Below are 18,632 nucleotides of genomic sequence, written 5' to 3' on the forward strand. Positions count from 1 at the left end.
CTGGAGCAAGGAGGCTATTATAGCCAGCCCAGGTTCCTGCCCATTGGCTCGAGTTCACAGCGGGAGCAGCCGCCCATCCCAGTCAGCCAAGTGGTGCTCCCACTGTGGTATCACACTGACCACCAGTGGGCAGCTCCTGCATTGAGTATCTGCCCCCTAGTGGTCAGTGCACATCATAGTGACTGGCCCACCGGTCGTTTTGCCGTTCAGTCACTGGGCTTTTATTATATAGGGTAATTATAAAGGATTGGAGGCAACACTGTGAAAATCTACATGCTGGCATTTCAGTTACACACACTCATGCCTTCAGCACTTAGGATCCCTCAGGAGTAAGCTGGCTGCTGGCCCAGCATGCCTGAACCTGTCCATGAAACTCAGACACACTCGGGTGTAAATAATTAGTACCAGCTCAGTCTTGACTCTGCTAAAGGGGTGAAGACAGAAGACCAAGAAGCATCTACAGAGGAGATGGAAAAAACAATTGGAATTTCTTACATTTTTAATCCTATCAAGGGCTTTTATTGTCCATCTCTGTCCCAGAATAAAGGCACAGTTTTAATAGGTGTTAAAGCCAAATGGGAAAAGACAATAAAGAGGAAAAGGCCCTTTCCAGGCTGTACCAAACTTGAATGTGCTAAGATCAATACACATCATACATCAGAAGGAAAGAAGGGGAGACTATCCCAAGATTTTCTACTATTAACCAAAGCAATCCTTGTACTCACTGCAACCTGAAGGTAAAACTGGTTTCTCTTCAAGGCCTATTTTGTCCCACAAAATCCAGCCAATTGTCTTGCAACTTAAAAACCTAAATGTAATGAGTCATACTATTCAGCTCTCAATAAAGGCCCTTGTAGTTCTTAAGGCTCCAGAGTCAGCCTCTAGTGAAAGAGAAAGAAACTCTGAAGGTACATTTTCTGTTCATTTCCTATTACTAAGTGCCTGTATGTGAGAATGTGGTCCACACCCTTATCAAAACCCACACGCACATATGCAAGACCATTGCTGCTTCAACTCTGGAAGCCCTCACTGTCTACTACCTCACTCATCCCCAGGAGGCCCCTTACCTCTCCCCACTGTGGACATGGATGGTGAGAAACCAATGTTGAGTATATACCACATCCAGCTGAGGTAGATCTTTGGATTCTACAGATAGATGAGATGAGAGGGAGGATGAGAGGGGTGCAAGACAATAGATCCCATGTAAAGGGGTAACATGCTTTTACCACAGGCATTGGAGGTAGTCAGTGTTTGCAGATGTGGGTCCCAAATATGGGGTTATATGGAGCTCAAGAGGTAACATTACTTTTCCCTGCCTGAGCTAACAGTGAGAAGAACCAGACAGAAAGAACACAGATAGAAAGAAAAAAAAACACATAGATTTATCTTTATTACCAATAACGCTGACTGCGGACAATGTGCACTACAGGAGCAACCACGTAGGCTTTGCAGTACCGACTCACTGACTTAAACCAATTTCCACATCCACTCTTGGGCACTGCTGAGAAACAATGGAAATGTACAAGAATCCTCCAAGCAAGTGTGAGTCCACGCAGAGGGAGAAAGATGCTCCACCTAATTTTCATCACCGCTGAAGAGCAAATTGACAATGTGGAAAGGGCAACAATGTAGGGTGGTGGCTACAGGGCTGCACAGGACTTCGTGACGATGAAGATTAGCCAGTGACAGTAACTCATGGGAATGGAAAGGTGGGGGCACAAGCATACTGCTACTATAAAAGAATGGGCTTTGTGGGAACAGAGGTCACTTGGAATGATCTGAAGGAAAGAATCTTAGCTAAGTAATCATTTTAAAATGCTCCAAATTTTTAAAGAACGGAGGTAACTAAAGACACCTAAGAGGGGTGTGGAAAAATCATGGAATGTGGGCACATGACCAAGGCTAAACCAAAGAATCAGTATGGATGCCTATGAATAGCACCAGGAAGACTAAAGTCCTCACTGAAAAAGATGAGGCTCAAAGATTCCAAACAGAGCAAAAATAACTTGAAAGATGTTCCAATCGAAAAGAAAGAGAAATGGTCCCAGGGAATATGATGCAATGTTCGCAGATGACAAAGGCAGCTGACCTCACATTACTCTTGGGCAAGTCATTTTCTCTCTTCATGACAGTTTCCTGCCTCCTCAACAGGTGGAATGTATTTGACACCAAGTTCCCATCCAGCTTAATTTTGTTTCCGATGTTCATAAAGAAGCATGATCATCAAGCTTGGAAGGAGGGTATATACCCTAGGGATTTCTGTATCATCGTAGCACAGTGAGAAAATGTAGGTTGAATTAATAAGTGGAAAAGCTACCACAAGTCCAGTAAAAATCAAGCATGTCACATTGACTTTTTTTCTGCTGATGTGTTGAGAGGGAAATTCATTAACATAAAGGTTCTTCATTTGGATGATGTGTGTATGAATCCTCTAAAGATATACTTTTAGATAAAACAATTGGAGAGTAGAGAGGAAAATGAGAGTGAAGTTATATAGAAACAATAGGCACAGTATGTATTTTTGTCATTCTAACTGTGTGACCTTGTAAACATTACTAAATTTCACTGGGTCTATTTTTTTTTAATCTTTATTGTTGAAAATATTACATATGTCCCCGTTTACCCCCACTGTCTTCTCCCAGCCTGTCCCTGCTGCCCCCCCCCCACATTAGCCCCAATCTTTCACCTCTCACCCCAGTGTCTGTGTCCATTGGTTATGCATACAAGTTCTTTAGTTGAACTCTTATGCTCCCTAATTCTGTTCCCCCATCCACCCTCCCCTGCCTTCCCTCTGAGATTTGACTGTTCAATGATTATATGTCTCTGGATCTATTTTTGCTCATCAGTTTATATTGTCCATTATATTCCACAAATGAGTAAGATCATGTGATACTTATGTTTTTCTGACTGGCTTATTTGTCTTAGCACAATGCTCTTCAGGTCCATCCATGCTGTTGTAAATGGTAAGAGTTCTTTATTTTTTTTATAGCAGTATAGTATTCCATTATATAGATGTACCACAGTTTTTTATTCCATTTGTCTTCTGATGGGTCTGTTTTTGTTAGTAAAAAAAAAAAAAAAAAAAAAAAAAAAAGCACTTTGGCAATTTAATTCTGAGCTGATTTTTTACTGTAAAATGTAAAGGTTCTAAAGTTCTAGAAACTTGATATCAACATGTAAGGAGACTTTCGTAGACTGCAACAAGAACTTTGCTTTGGTTTTAGAGAGGGAAGAGGGTGAGAGAGAGCGTAAGGAGTTGTTCCTCCCATTAAGGAGCAATGGATTCTGCACTGGCCTTTACCAGCAGGAAGCCCCGCAAATGCCAAAAGCCCATACCACTGGTGCTACCATTGCCACCACTGTTCTACAGTTAAAGTGAGCTTCTCCACCTCCTAAGGGGACTTGTATTGCTGTTCACAAAGCTTTGAGCATCTTGGAGAACACTGAGTATCAGAGTAAAAAGACCTTGGTTGACAAAACGGAGGTCATGGCTGCCCCTTCTTTCTCTTCACCTGGCTGGGCAATGGCAGACACCCTGCCCCTGAGCAGGTCCCTGCTGGCACCTCAGACCAGGTAGCTGCAGATTTGACTGCTCAGCAGACATTGGATATTTATCTTATTTAAATGGACGATGCTGCTGTAAAAAAGAAGGAAGCCTTACCATTTGCAACAGCATGGATGGAACTGGAGAGCACTATGCTAAGTGAAATAAGCCAGTCAGAGAAAGATACATATCACATGATCTCACTCATATGTGGAACATAATGATCAACATAAACAAATGAACAAAAATAGATTCAGAGACAGAGAAGCATCGATCTAATGCTCAAACCTCAGAGGGAAAGTAGGGGCTGGTGAGGGTAAGGAGGAGAGATCAACCAAAGAAGCCTAACCAATGGACATGAACATGATAAAGGCATGAACGTGAGTGGGGTAGCGGGGAAGGACACATATTTAATACCTTAATCAGTAAAGAAAGAAAAAAAATAGATTCAGAGACAAATGGTGGGGGTGGGGGTGGGGGTTAGAGAGCAACCAAAAGACTTGTATACATGTATATTAGCATAACCAATAGACACTGGGGTGGTGGGAGCTTGCCCCCAGAGGTGGGAGTGGTGGTGGGGGATGTAAAACTTTAAACAATAAAAAATAAATAAAAATAAAACACACATTTACCTGGAAAAATAAATAAGTTGGATGAATATAAAAAACAAACTTTCAACAATAAATACAAATTTAAAATAAAATGGACTTCTCCCTGTTTCCTCAGGGCTTAATTTAGCATGGAAGACTGTTGATAAATGATTAATAAGTAATTGATTAATTAAGATCATGATAAATCTTAGGAATTATATATATAATAAAATTCATATATATATATATTGGACATATAAGATATCAATAAATATAATGTACAAAATAATATTTTATAATTCAAAATGCCTTTTTAAAATGAAGCCATATTCAGTCTACTTATAAATATTTGCTAGTTCTGTAGAAACAATTTTCCTTGATTCTCTATATGATCTTGCTATTATGAGTAAAGACAATGATATTTGAGGGACAAAATAGGAAACTGATTTCCCACTCCTGAGCAAGCATAACTGACTAGTTTAGCTGCAAACCTAAGGCAAAAGTATAATATTGACTTTTTCTTCCCACTGTTTTACTCTGAAGCAGCTATTTTCTGCTTTTACCAGTTGTATGCAGCCATCTATCATGGTCAGTAATCTCCAACAAAATAAGAAGAGCAAAAATATAAAGAGGCAAGTGATTCACCACTAGCCCTGATGCCAGCTGGAAGGGAGAAGGCCATTTCTGACTTGGAGCTAGCAGGCACAATAGCACATTATTCCCAAGGGAGCTATGACTTGAAATTTCTGAATGGACTTGCCACCAGTCTCAGCTGGCAGCCTACTGTGCATGCTCAGGCATGCAAAGTATTCAAATATACTTCCCTTCCTCCTCTTTCTACCCTCCACCCCCCCAAATATTGGGACAGTTCCTGGTGTTTCTATAATCATCAAAAAACAAGGCCAGATTTTCACTATTTGTTTTCTCCCATTGATTTAATGCTTCTCACTATGAGAGTATAAAATTTCATGCTATTCTCTTACATAAGGCATTTCTTTTTTCTTTTTTTTTTAAACTTTATTTATTTTAATATATTTTATTGTTTTTTTTTTTTTTTTTTTTTTTTTTTTTTTACTGAGAGGAAGAGCGAGGGACAGAGTTAGAAACATCAATGAGAGAGAATCATCTATCAGCTGCCTCTTGCACACCCCCTACTGGGGATGTGCCCACAACCAAGGTACATGCCCTTGACCAGAATCGAACCCGGGACCCTTGAGTCCACAGGCTGACGCTCTATCCACTGAGCCAAACCGGTTTCAGCCATAAGGCATTTCTTTTTCTCAAATACGAGGCACCACATATAGGGTGACACCTCTGATTGCCAGTAATGAGTACTGAGACTAGCAAATTACAGGCTTTGATAGTCATATAAATGGAAGCAAGAAGGCCACCACCCCAGCCACTTTGTGGTGTGGCGTGTGGGTAAAACAAGGGCCACTCGGGCAGAATCTGCATTCCAGTTCCAGACGACCCCATTGGGAATGAGACCACCTAGCAGACTTGACCATACACAAAAGGTTACTAGGGAGAACCAATTATGCTACGGTCCTCAATAGAAAGAAAAAAAACCGGAACTAATAACAGCCGTTGTTATTGTGTCCTGTAATTAAATGTCATTCACATGTTCCTAAAGGACTATGAAGAACACATTGTCCTTATAGGACATTTTCCACAATGAGCTATGAATGTTGCCCTTGCAGCGAGTGATAAAGAGGGACATGAAGAAATAAAATATGTTTTTCCAGTCACCATCCCCAACTCCCTTTCCCTAAGAGGGGAAAAAAGGATTTTTTTTTTTTTTTTTTTTTTTTTTGTGGCAAACATATTGGAGACATTGTCAAAGAACAGTTCCTCTCCGCATAAAGGTTACCTCTGTCAAACTGCCAAGGTCAGTGCCCCGGTGGGTTATCTGCCAACGAAGTGCCAGTTGTGAAATCTATACTGTGGCAGGCATGGAGGCGAGCTTCTCTCTCCCACCGTCCGCATGAATCGCCACCGTTCTTTGCCCCTTTGTACCAGGGCTGCCACTTTTCCCACTCTCTGCGCCCTCCTCATTGGAGGGATCTCCTTCCTCACGCGTGAGCTGAATGTGCCCTTGTCTGCCAGGAAGCCAGGCTCGCTGAATGCTGATTTCATGGGAGTCATTCAAGAGAGGCAAACAGTAGTTTCCCAAGCGATCCAAAATGAAAGGTGGCCTGAAAAGGCACAAAGTGCTCTGCTTGGTGCATGCTGCAGCGTTGGTGCTATTTTAAAACATTATTTTAAAAATGTCTTTGTTGAATTGGTTGGGGTGGCATTGGTTAATGTAATTATATAGGTGCCAGGCAGACAGCTGTGCAATACACCATCTGTGTATTATATTGTGTGTTTACCCCAAATCAGATCTCCTTCCATCACCACTTATCACCCTTTTCCCCTTTCCTGCTTGTCCACATTCCCCCTTCCATCTAGCAAACATTGTACTGTTGTCTGTGCCCATGAGTTTTTCTTTTATTTTCTTTGCTTAATCCCTTTACCCTTCCCACCCCTTTCTTCTCCTGACAGCCATCAGTCTGGAGAAGAGGAATATGCACTGAGTGGCCAGATTATTATGATCTCTGATAGATACACATATACTTATATGTATATGTTTTTATTTCTAAACTTTGGGAGTATTTTAAATGGCTTTGTCTTTTTTTATTGATTTTTTTTTCCCCAGAAAGGAAGTCGGATACTCAGAATCTGTCATGGGGGGAAAAGACTCAGTGTAGCTTGCCTGTGCAACTCAGCCCAGATGGACAGACAAAACTAAGAGCTGTTGGGCCCTCTGGTAGCAATCTTGGCACCGATTTGGAAGGTTGAATGGAGACAAGTTCCTAAACACTCCCAACCTCTTAGGTGGGGCTCATTGCAGAAGGGGAATGAGATACAAGGATTACAATTACAGAATGAGGGAACTAGATATTTTGAGGCTCCTCCTCAGGATGGAAACATAAGTCAGTTCCCAGCAACCAGGATATTCTATCATTGGATTTAAATGAAAACAAAGGAGTCCTCAACATACATTTAAAATATTAATTTCCTTCGAACAAAGAGCATTTATGTTAGTCTCCTGAGATATTTAAAGACAGTTATGTTTCTATCTTGAGTGTCCTCAGGTCTAAGATATGAATTTTTTTTCAGAGTAATTTTAATTGGAAATTACACAGATATTTGATGTATTTAGTCCTAATGCTATAAAGCTCTAGGTGGTCATCTATTGATTGTCAAATATCATGTTCTAGATTAAGCAACCCTTGTCCAGTTTATATATTTTGGAAAATGCATATAAAATAAAAGTCATAACCAATCAAAAATTCTAGAATAAAAATGTCTTTCCCTGTGTAACAATGTTTTTCCTTAAGGCAGATTAGAAATATGCTCTCTTATTATCCATAAGGAAGCCACAAAAGTCCATTGAGTACTTAAACTGTGGCTAGTCTGAATTGACATGTAATATGAATAAAAAAATACCAGAATTTGAAGATATATGAGAAAATAATAAAAATATCTTAATAAGGTTTTTATATTAGTTACATTCTGAAATTATATTTTAGATGTGTTGTATTAAAATATTATACTAAAATTAATTTTTTAAATGTGGCTAATAGAACATTTGAAATTACATATATGGTTCACCTGGTGTATCTCTTAGATAGAGCTAATATATACATATAGTTATAGTTAATAGTCAAGATAGAAGCAAATCCTGAGAAAAAGCACTTGAATTTTTATTTTTTTTATTTTGCCCAATCCATTTTTTATGTTTTATGCAGCCTACAGAGATATTTCATCTAGGAGAACATATGAGGATCATGTTAGGCAGAGGTATTTGACATCCAAAAGGTGGCCCTCAACATCAGCAGTATTGCTGTGATCACCAGGGAAGAAGGGTCCTTAACACATGAGGTGATGGACATACTAATTTTTTAAAAAAATATATTTTAATGATTTTTTTACAGAGAGGAAAGGAGAGAGATAGAGAGTTAGAAACATCGATGAGAGAGAAACATCAACCAGCTGCCTCTTGCACACCCCCTATCGGGGATGTGCCCACAACCAAGGTACATGGCCTTGACCGGAATCGAACCTGGGACCCTTCAGTCCGCAGGCCAACGCTCTATCCACTGAGCCAAACCGGTTTCGGCTGGACATACTAATTTAACCTAAACCCCGAAGTGGAAAAAAGGATGGGACCACAAACACATTACAATGCAAAATACAATTCATTGCATGGAAGCATTCCTATAAGATGTAACACACCACACTACAAAATATTGGGCTTACTATTTCTTACTCTCAGTAAAAAACTTTGTCTATTTCTATATTCTACAATTTAAAATGGAGGAGTACAAAACCTTTCCATTGGTTTGGCATCCACGTCATTAAATATTCAGCAAACTAGGTAAGTTTTTCAAATAATTTGTCTTTTTTAGTTGAAGCCTTTTATTGTCTTCAAAATCAAATGAACAGTCTCCTACTTTATGTCCCACAGGACTTGTTTCATTAGTGGACATTATGTGAATGATCATCAGTTCATAAAAGAGACTAGACTAGGAAGAAAATTCTTCCCTTTTTATAGGACGGATTTTGATTATTATTATAGTTTCTTTATACATAAGGAAAAAACTAACCAGTTACTAATTTATGTTCAATTCTTAAAGATGGGTGTAATGTGATATATTTAGGTTAACAGCTTTCTATACTTACTAAATACATATCACAACTTTGTACATAAATTTTGTCCTCATTTTACAAAGAAGAAAACTGGATACCAGAGATAGCAAATAGTGTGTCTATATTCACACAGTGTGTGGGAGAAAGGAAGGCATATCTGACTCCAGATTGGTCCCTTTTAGTCATGTAACTGCACTGCCTTTCAGCGTACGAATTGTGTGCACCAAAGCCAGATGGTGCATGTGTTTGAAATTTGCAAAATATTACATCCATCTAGTGAAAATCATGAACAAGAGAAGGACATGCTTAGTCATCCTTTAATATAAAAATGTCCTCAAACAGAACAAGAACCTTGATAAAAATACATAGCTCACAACAAAGATGTATTTTTGTTTTTTTTAAAACAGAATAACAAATCTAAGAATCAAGAAAATATATGTAGTTAAAAAGCATGGAACCACCCTAGCCTTAGCCAGTTTGGTTGAGTGGATAGGGCATCAGCTCTTAGATTGAAGGGTCCCAGGTTTGATTCTGACTCCAGTCAAAGAGCATGTATTTTGGTTTAAGGCTTGATCCCTTGTGAAGGAGGCAATCAATCCAATGTGTCTCTCTCACATTGATGTTTCTCTCTCTCTGTCTCTCCCTGTCCCTTCCACTTTCTCTAAAAAGCAATGGAAACATATCCTCAGGCGAGGATTAACAAAAGCATGGAACTATAGGTATGTTATCAACTTAAAATTTGTCTTTCCCTATAAGTATCAAGTGGTTTGGCAAGTATTTTTACTTATAAACTTTAAAAATATTTATGTCTGACCTAAAAATAATAACCTATAAATATCATATGATTTTTGCCTTCTAGTACTGCTTTCATATATATATATATATATATATATATATATATATATATATATATATATTTTTTTTTTTTTTTTTTTTTGAGAATGCCTGCTAAAATTGGCTTTGAAATGTATAATTTTTTTCTTTTCAGCCATGGAATCCATCTGTTTTCTTACACAAAGCCAGGGGCAATTAACAGAAAACACTATGATGTATTTCTTTAGAATGTGTAGATAATATTTCTGATCGAATAATTGGCTGTTTTTAAACAAATATACCTGGCTTAATATAAATTAACAGCTGGTCAGTGCATGACACAATGAAATAATAAGTTCCACCCACAAACTAACAGATTGCATTTTAAGCACTGAAAAAAAGCAGCCAAATTCACTAACTAATTTTAATGTCAGGAAAATAATTTTAGCATCATTTTAAAAGATTGTATTAAATGAACTTTCAGGTAAATAAAATTAAATTTGACAGACATATTCTTATGTATGTACATATTAATCTAAATTAAAGTGTGAGTGCCTTCATGATTCTAAATTGTTTTCAGTAGTTTCATGTTTATTACCTCCATCTATCCCATTCTCTGCCATTAAATTATGTTCTTTTAATATATAGTCTATGGCTTTTTAAATTTATTTTCAACCATCTGACCAGGTATGAAACTGTGACCTTCTGGTTCCTAAATCGATGCTTAACCACTGAGCCATGACAGCTGGGCTATCATGTATTTTCTATTTTCCTTCCCTTTGTGCCTCCTTGTCGAATTCCAAATAATCTCTTTAGATATACATTGTGGTTTCAGTGATTTTAATTTTTTACTTCTAATTTTCTAGTTTGTTTATCAGATTTGCTGTATTTTAAATCATATTGCTTGCCTATTTTGTGGTTTTGTGTTTTTATTTTCTTGAACTTTCTGGTCATTACTCTTTCTTGGTCCTTCAAGGTCTAATTTTGCTGCTTGTTTTTTCTTCTGACTTTTGTTCCTAGTAGCTTATTTCCTCTTCCCTTTTAAAATGTTGAACTATTAGATAATTTTTTTCTTTTGCATCTAATAAAATTATGTTGAACAATAATAGATGAGGATGAATTATGTCAAAGACGATTTGTTGTTAACCTATCTTTTACTAACTTATCTTTCATTTTTTTCATCGCTTTCTCTGCATTATTCTCTCAAATGCAGATCTACTTTCCAATGTAATAATACATTTTCCAGCTATTTACTCTGCTCTCTAAACCTCCCATTGTTCTTTTTATTGGAATGACTTAATTTTCAATTATAGAAATTTATCACTGTTTCAAATATCTTCATAAAAATATGTGCCATTTCACTGCCTAGGTTTTGAATTTTGTTTCTATTATATTTTAATCCTTATTTAACTTTTAATAAAATATTGCTACATACTTATTGTAGATAGAATATTCATGCCCATAGATGCCACTCCTGAAATGTTGTTGTCTTTTGAGTATGAATTTTACCAATAATTATTTAAGGAAACCCTTTTTTTTTAAGATGGTGCTGAAAGTTAAGAAGGAAGCCCCTGTCCTTCCCAAAGCCGAAGCTAAAGCAAAGCCTTTGAAGGCAAAGAAAGCATTGTTGAAAGGTGTCCACAGCCACGCAAAAAAAGAAAACCTACCTTCCCGTGGTGGCCAAAGACACTAAGGCTCCGGAGGCCGCCCAAATATCCTCAGAAGGAGAAACAAACTTGACCTCTATGCCATCATCAAGTTCCCCTGACTACTGAGTCAGCCATGAAGAAGATAGAAGATAATAATACACTTGTGTTCATTGTGGATGTCAAGGCCAACAAGCACCAGATCTAACAGGCTGTGAAGAAGCTCTATGACATTGATGTGGCCAAGGTCAACACCCTGATCAGGCCTGATGGCAAGAAGAAGGCATATGTTCAACTGGCTCTTGACTATGAGGTTTTGGATGTTGCCAACAAAATTGGAATTATCTAAACTGAGTTCAGCTGCCTAATTCTAAATATAAAAATTTTACACTGAATAAAAAAAGAAATAATGGGAAAGAAGGATTAATCACTTTGAGATTACCTCTTCTGTTACTATACTGCTTCTATTGAAGCAAAGTAACCTCCATCTTATATAATACTGTTGTTTGAATTCTCTGCTATTGTTAAATAGTCTATATCCTGTAAACTCTGTCATTATAAACTGTCACTTTAAGACCGTCTGTTATTCTGTAAAATACTTTGGTTTTAGTTCAAATAATAGAAAAAGATTAACTTAACTGTCTAACCTTGCAAACTAGTGATCCAATGTAATAGACTAAAATAGACTAATAGTGATAATAATTATGCCAAGTACAAACTCATTATGTAATCAAGGTTACAACTGTCTGTAACAATAACTCACACAGAGCCCTTTGTAATATCTGCAAACAAAGAGGCTCGAAGAGTAGAAATATGGAAAAACTTCCAGTATGGGTTGCTCAGAAATTGGGAAAGAGACACCTCCCTCTGGGCCAAGCACAACAAATGACACCTAAGTAACTGGCTCATTATGGCGTCTTATATCTCACTCGCTGATTTACAATATAACACTCAATGCAGAGTTTTGACAAGAGTTGTAACAGAAACTTGAACTGCTTTCTAATAATGCCTCTTTCTCTCATCAGCCAGATAGCATCCAAAATTTTCACCTGCATTTCTTGACTAATTTCTAAATATAGGACAGTAGGATTAAGTTTTCATTGACCACCCTGGATATTTTGAATTTCTCCAGTCATGCGTGACTCTGATGTCAGTTATTGTGCAGTGCAAACTCTTCATATTCTAATGACAGCCTTCATTATTTTTGTACATTTCAGGAGTAAAGTCTCTTCATGCATGGCACTGTGCGCAAGTATAGAAAATGTTTCTTCCCCCCAACTGATGAATAATTACTCCTCTTTCTATGAAGCTTCAAAAATTGCATCTCACTGTTCCAAGAAACTTGGATCATTTTTATAATGGAATATGGACAGTTTCTACTGTTTTATTTTCTGGATGCTCGAGATTTTGAATTGTGTTCATTGCTTGTTATATCTTCTCCATTGTGACTGAGGCTTGTTGAATGGCTTCCATTAAGTTTTTATTTGTGTCCCAGAAAATGTAGTATTGATTTCTATTACAGCTATTCCCTTATTGATGTCAGCTATTTTAAAATCTGTATCACCATTTTAATCTTCGGTCCCCATTATTTCTGTCAATAAATGATAATATCCTATTTTATCCTTCTCATGAGTGTTTTTGTAAATCACATCACCAGCAGATGCAGTTGGAATCCCTGCATTCATGAATTCTAAACTTCCACTTCAAGTCAATACTTCTGACTTATACTATCCAATAATTAATAGTTAAGCACATGTACTATTTAAATTCAAACATAAATAAATTAAATTAAAAATTCAGTTTCTGTGGTATGTTAGCTACATTTTAGGCACTCGGGAGACAGATGTGGCTGGTGGCTAGCATCTTGACAATGCAGATAAATGTAGAATATTTTGATCATCACAGAAAACTCTACTTGAGAGGACTTCTGCAGATGATGACCCATTTTATTCAAGGACCTTGACTATTACTCTAGCCGTGAAAGCAAACTCTTTCTGAACAACAGCATAGAAAGCTTTATCTGCCAGAGCACCATGTTCATGTTCTCTTAATCTATACAAGTGACTTTGTAAGTAGAAACCTCATAGTACAGCATAAAATGTGTACCTCTTATCCCATTATAGCTATTATAATAAAATAGGACTTCACAGTGAATTCTAATGAATCTAATGTGACAATACCAAGTGCCAGCAACTGTCCTCCTTAAAATAGTGCTGATCCATGAAGAGTTTTGAACATATCATATTAGGAATATACAATTTATATTCCTAAGTACAGTCATATCTGAACCATCATACCTTTTGTAATCATTAAAAAACCTCCCGAGAAATGGTATTGAAGGATTCTATTCATAAGGGATGACCTGTAGAAATTTTTCCTCAGTAGCCAATATTACTTTACTGATAGCTTTATCTCTGGAAATTTTTAAATGTCCAAAATTATAACAAAATATGAATCTTTACAAGGTGAATATATGACAATATTTCACAATCCCTTTTAAAGCATTAAATAATATCTGACTTAGCTGCTTGGTAACACCAGCTTCTTTTACTCACTGATACATAGCCTAAACTATTTGTTGGGTAGATGTCACCACCACTTTGATGTCATGACCTGAATCCTGATGTACCTACCACCTTTTTAAGAAAATGATTTTAGAGAAAGAGAGGAAGTACAGAGAGAGAGAAACTTTGATATGAGAAACATCAATTGGTTGCCTCTCCATGCACCCTGATTTCCGATGGAACTCGCAACCTAGGTATGTGCCCCAACTGGGATCAAACCTTCATCCTTTTGGGGCACAGCATAACGTTCCAACCAACTGAGCCAATTGGCCAGGGCCTGATGCATCACATTTTTTGCAGACACTTCCAATATGACAATCTGACTTTTTGGTGCTTGCGTATCTATCGAATTTAAAGTATAAATAGACATTTTTTTTGCATGTGTATATTATGTTAACACATTCTCCATCAATCATTCCTAATTGTATCATCCCATCAATACCCATTCCAAGAAATATCTCGTAACAAGAGGGTTACAAAAGGTCTATTGTTACTATCAATTACAAAAAATTACAAAGGTACTATGTATTGTAAAACTAGTCAGCTGGAAAGAGATGTTTAATTGAACCACCTGTTAGTCATTTGTAACTTTTTTTTAATCAGAGAAACCAAACTCCCTTCTGAGAGAGAATGTGGGAATTCCACTTGCTGTCAGCTTTCTGTCTATTGTCAACCACCAAAGGCAGGAGCAGAGAGTGTGAAGATTTTGTTTTACTGACCACTGTGACTATCACTGTAGTGTCACCCAACAGTACAACAATAGAGCCATTCACAAATCTAGCCAGTTTTCCAGAGAATATTTCTAGTTTCCTTTGGCTTAATTTCACAGCCACAGCTCTAGACCCTGTGCCCATTTTCCACAGCACTTTTACCTTCATTGGTGGGTACAAAGGATGTCACTCCAGCAGTCAGTCACAGGAATGTCCTTGTAACCTACTTAAATATAAGTAGATGTAAGGTCTTTTAAATTGTTCTGATATTTCTAGTTCTTGTGGTAAAATTTCTCCTATTTTTAATAACACTCTCAGAGTAGTTTGTTTACTTCTGTTCTCTCTGTGTGTGTGTATGTGTGTGTGTGTGTGTCAAAGATAGAGATAGATAGAGAGAGAGAGAGAGAGAGAGAGAGAGAGAGAGAGAGAGAGAGAGAGAGAGAGCGCCTTGAATTATGGACATGTCCAAACAACAGAGTTTTCATAAGTCCTATACCAATTGTTAATATTAATTTCCTTCTGATTTCTAAAAATCTACTGCAACAACTCCTACTGTTCCTTAAGCTGCTGAATATGAAACCATCACTATCGCCACAACTGATTTTAATTATGAGTTGTGTTCAAGTTCTTGGCACACAGGAATTTAATTTTGAATCATAGATATGTGCTATTTTGGGGAAAAAAGAAAGAATAGAAGGAAGGGAAGAAGGAAGGTAGGGAGGCAAGAAAGGACTTAGTTTCTTCATGGGACAAATATGGCCTTACATTGAGATGTACCCTTGTTGTGAAGATTACATAAATGAATTAGTTTCCTCTCCCCTAGAAATTAAGGATCTATTTAATAATATTTGCTAATTTATTTTACCTAATAATGAATAATCATTCTAATAGGTACTAGATTTCTCCTGGATACAGACAGATATAATAAGGGTCGCTTTTAGAGATTGTGGGCTCTAAAGAATTTAGTTCTTACTCGCCAATTCACCATCTCATGCCCTATCTCTTTTCCCCAGGATCAGTATTAATATTCTAACCCCTTGCTTCCTAAGTCTCACTGGTATCAGCACCTCTTTATTGCTTTACTTTGAGTTCTCTCTCTCTCCCCACTTTCCCGCAACCTGTCTCTCTGGAGGTCAATTGTGAATTTTGTTAGTCTTTAATTTTTACTAATATTTTTCTAAAATGATTCATTACTCAGTATATGATATTTTATGAGGAAAATTTAGCATTGATTATACATTTACTCATACAGAACAGTCTTCAGAACTCATTGATATTGGGGAAAGAGTAAAATCAGTTAAAATATTAAATCAAGCATTACAAAACATCATAATTTACAATTCAATTATACCTGTTTGCTCACAATAGAGCATTTTCTATAATGAATAATAAAAAACAGGCATCATATTAATCACTCTGGAATTTAATGCTTCTGAGTTCCATGAGAGCTGATCAGATTGTAATTATTTTCAAATAACCAATTAGACTGCCATTTTGTCTTAAAGTGCTTTTCTAGGTTTTCCACCTTTTTTTCTTGTCACCTTGTTGTGACTATAATTCACTATTAAATGGACTTAATTGTTCTTAAAATTATGTCTTTTTTAACTTTGTGCTTAACTCTAACCAATTGTCTTACGTTAGAAATCAGTAAGTAAGGGAACGGTGGGGGAAATGTGGTAGCTAGAGGTGACACACCCACATGGCTCTCATGTACACCCATTCACAAATAGTAGAGCATCAAAGGGGCCTGCTCCATTCAACATTGGGTTTCCCATTCATTTTGCTAAAAGACAAGAAAAAGTAATAAAAGCAGTTAAAAAAATTAAAACACATTTACCACCATAAGTAACTATAAATCATCAAATAGCCAACTATCATGTGTCTCAGGGGCCTATTTCCTCATCTATAAAATTAGTCAGAGAACAAAAGAATAAATGGGAGCCATGAGGTTTTTTTAAACTGATTCTACTGTTACAAAATCACATGTGGAGAGTTGTAGCAATTCTCTTTATGTCTTCCACTAAAAAAGGAAGGAGTCCTCTTGCTGGGATGAAAGGCAATGTTTTTACTAAGTTGGAAAATATTTCCTGAGAGGTCAACCATTTGAATCCACTAAGTTTCTGCAGTTGAAGCCTTTATTTTTAATAATTGTTAACATACTATTCAACTTACTTCCTTATTTTCTCACCTGTTTCTCCCATATTTTATTGTTGGAATTCTGTTTTGGAGGGGGAGAGGGGAGTTGTTTTTAGGATTTCAAAATATCTTACATAGGTTCTATTTTCTCAAACTGCATCATTTTGGTTGATCCATCTCAAAGCCTTTACAGATTTAAATCATTTGTAATAGTTGGCCTCAGACTTGGTTTTACTTGCTAAGGGCTTGAGCTACCTTAAGAATTCTCATTTATTTCTCAAAGAGTGAGCTTCACCCCTCACTAGGGAGATGCAGGAGACTCGGGATATAAGCTTGTAAGCAGTTACAGTAACAAAGGAGAAAGCAGAGGATGCATATGGCGGTCAGGGGTGCTGTGGGAACACAGCAGGAGCACCCATTTAGCTGTATTTCTTTAGGTTAACGCATGAATTTACTTATCCCTAATTTTAAATGAGTGCTTTAAAATTATGCCATCCTAATCTTTACCTAAAACTCAAAGGTTTTCCTATTCCTCTACTCCAGCTTCTTGCTTCATTAATTATCCATTATTTTTTGAAAATTTTCAGCTGCTTTTTCTCCAGTGACTCTCAATCTGCAAATAATAGTAATAATAATAAAAAATTTCTCTTAACAATTCCTCCCTCCTGTTCTATTCTTTCTTTCCTTCCTTCAAATTTTTAAAAATCTTGACAGCAGTCTACATTCCTGTCTTCACTTCCTTAACTCTCCTACACTCACCTGCACATTGGAATCCGGCCTCCACTCGCCATTGCTCTACATAAACTTCTTTGTCACAAGTCAACCACACTATGTTAGATGACTGTCCAATGACACCACCTCTCCGCTCCCTCGCTTGATCTCAGGCAGGATTTGATTCTGTTGAAACTATTGTTTCCTTTGAGTTCTGGTTCACAACTCTGGTCTAGTGGGCTATATGGGTTTTAGAGCTTGGACTAAACCCTTTATCCAATAGTCTATTGAGTTGCTAGTTTTTTTCTTATTGGTTTAAATTAGCTCTCTCTCTCTCTCTCTCTCTCTCTCTCTCTCTCTCTCTCTCTCTATATATATATATATATATATATGTGCTGTTTAAATATATATATATTAAAATATATATATTAAATATATATATATTAAAAAATATATATATTAAAAATATATATATTTTTAAACAGCACTTAGAATCTCACATGAGTTGTAAATATTTCCCCCATTTTGTTTGTTCTAATATTTTAATCATAAAAATAATTAGCAATATTCATATTAAATATACTTAGCTTTGTTGTGTAGATTTTAGGCTTTTGGATCTTGATTCCATGGTGAAAAATAATTGTACCATTACTTCTTCTAATAGTTTTATGATATCAGTTTTTGCCTTTAAATATTAATCAACCAAAAATTAAATAGATAATTATTTATTAGATCTATATAGACTGTTTCTAATTCTGATCCATTGATCTGCCTAACTACTCTTTTGTCAATACAAAAACATTTTCATTTTTAAAATTGATCACTGTAGCTTTATATACATTCAGTAACTTATAGTACTTATTCTTTTTATTAGTCTTCCTTTTCAGACTTTTTATTAATTTTGGCTACTTCTAAACTTCTATTTTCTTCATAAAAATGTTAGAATTCAGCTTGCCTACGTTTTAAAAATAGCTCTCTATTTTTCGGTCTTATAATAATGTATGATATCTAGCGGAAATAAGATATATTTACACTACTGTTTTCAATCTATCCAAAAACATTGTGTGCCTTTCTACATGTTCAAGTCCCTTTCAAGCACATCAAACTAAGATCTCCAAAGTGGAAATTATTATTTCTTTGCCACCACTGCCTACACTGTTCCAGTTGGACAAAATAAAATGCTAAGAAATGTGCTAGAAGTAGTGAACATAAAATTGGCTGTG

General features: G+C 36.5%; 1 long non-coding RNA gene across 1 annotated transcript; it reads left to right on the top strand.

Annotated features, from left to right (window-relative positions):
• The first annotated feature begins 2,929 nt into the window (after positions 1-2,929).
• On the top strand, positions 2,930-11,681 carry LOC118710998. The gene is made up of 3 exons (XR_006741019.1): positions 2,930-2,940; positions 7,356-7,361; positions 11,431-11,681. It is a non-coding gene; the product is annotated as an uncharacterized LOC118710998 (long non-coding RNA).
• Positions 11,682-18,632: the final 6,951 nt, after the last annotated feature.

The sequence above is a fragment of the Pipistrellus kuhlii genome, unplaced genomic scaffold (assembly GCF_014108245.1).
Source record: "Pipistrellus kuhlii isolate mPipKuh1 unplaced genomic scaffold, mPipKuh1.p scaffold_m20_p_10, whole genome shotgun sequence".
NCBI lineage: Eukaryota > Metazoa > Chordata > Mammalia > Chiroptera > Vespertilionidae > Pipistrellus > Pipistrellus kuhlii.